The 1,442-nt window shown below is 40.0% G+C and overlaps 1 protein-coding gene across 2 annotated transcripts in view; it reads left to right on the forward strand.

The window, feature by feature from the left end:
• The window catches only part of mfsd9 (major facilitator superfamily domain containing 9), a 15,465-nt gene that overhangs the window by 11,733 nt on the left and 2,290 nt on the right, over nt 1–1,442 (forward strand). The window lies entirely within an intron of this gene.

The following is a 1,442-nucleotide window of genomic DNA, read 5'->3' on the forward strand; positions in this document are numbered from 1 at the left end:
GTGTAGTCTCATTTACAAGAGAGAACTGTGACACATACAATATCAGTTGCACAAAAATCATGAACGTCAAGTTACAATTTTAGGAAAGCCTAAAAGCATGAGCACGATTCAAACAATGTTTTTTTTTTTTTTTCATTTCTTTTAAAATGTGTTTAAAATGACCCAGTGGGATCAAACTGGACAGTTTCAGGTCTTGCTGCAGCGAATTCCAGGAAGATGGCGCAGAATAGGAGAAGCCTCTTTTTCCAAGTTCTGTGCGAACTGATGGAACACTGCAGGAAATAAAATCTCGAGTGTGTGCTATGACTAGCCTGGTAAAAACCAGACCTTCGTCCTTCACGTTGCTTCGGACAAGGGTCTGGACTCGCGGCTATAGAGAAGGGATTCTTGCTAGAGGCGTGGCCTCTATTGAAGTTTAAATTGTTTGGATCAGTTGGCCGTGACGTATGCGTGCCAGCTCCACTGTGAAGGAGGCTAAGCTAAGAAGCTAACAGGAAACTGCGTGCGCTGTAAACAACCCAACTGAGAGGAGAGAAGTGCCGAGCCATACGAAATGACTGTAAATGAGAGCTGCTGCTTTGTCAGACAAATTTCATTTAATTTGAAAGCCTTATCAACACGGACTGGCTTCATTCACTTCCTCCACTGCCGAATGCCAAACTAACTAGCAGACACTGTGCAGAAAATTGACGTTCTGTTCTCTGATTGGCCCGGACAAAAATTCTCCCATAGAAATCCTTGTCTATGGGAGAAATCCCAGATGGAGCAGTGAAGGGAAACTAGAATTGAGTGGAACTGTGTAGGAAGACAAGGGCCAGGCTAGGCTATGACTGTACTGTCTTTAATATTTGGTATTTAATCTGTGTGGTTCCTTGGTTTTTCTGTTTCAAAATAAATAATAATAATAATGAAAAAATAATATGTTATTCTTTTCTTTTTCAAAACTCAATTAGAACAATGGCAATTGCAAAAATAAGAAATGCAATGAGATTTTTTTTTATTTATACCAAAGATTAGTTTTATAACGTGTGAGATGACTGTTTGGGACCTTCTGGTGGAACTGGTAATCATGTCCTTAACTCCTGAGCACTGGAGTATGAAGTACATGGATATGTTTGTCTTATTTATTAGGAGTCAATGCATCTCATTGATGATGATCATACCTTTAACAAAATTAATTTAATATTCCAAGTTTTGCAGAAGAGCATTCAAGTGCAACCACTGCCGATATCTTTAGGAATGGTTTCCATTTTTAGTCGTCTTTATTCACTATAAACTCTTTTTCTTTGGTGACTTCCGTCCAGAGCTGGCTCTTGGCAAAGGCGAACTAGTTGGTCGCCTAGAGCGCCATCTGCTGGAGGGGGTGCCAAACTGCAGAAGAAAAAAGTAATTGTTTGTAATCTCTGGTTGTAACTCTGCTCAGCGCACCTTTCAATTAGCTT

Source organism: Austrofundulus limnaeus, unplaced genomic scaffold (genome assembly GCF_001266775.1).
Source record: "Austrofundulus limnaeus strain Quisiro unplaced genomic scaffold, Austrofundulus_limnaeus-1.0 Scaffold83, whole genome shotgun sequence".
Taxonomy (NCBI): Eukaryota; Metazoa; Chordata; class Actinopteri; order Cyprinodontiformes; family Rivulidae; genus Austrofundulus; species Austrofundulus limnaeus.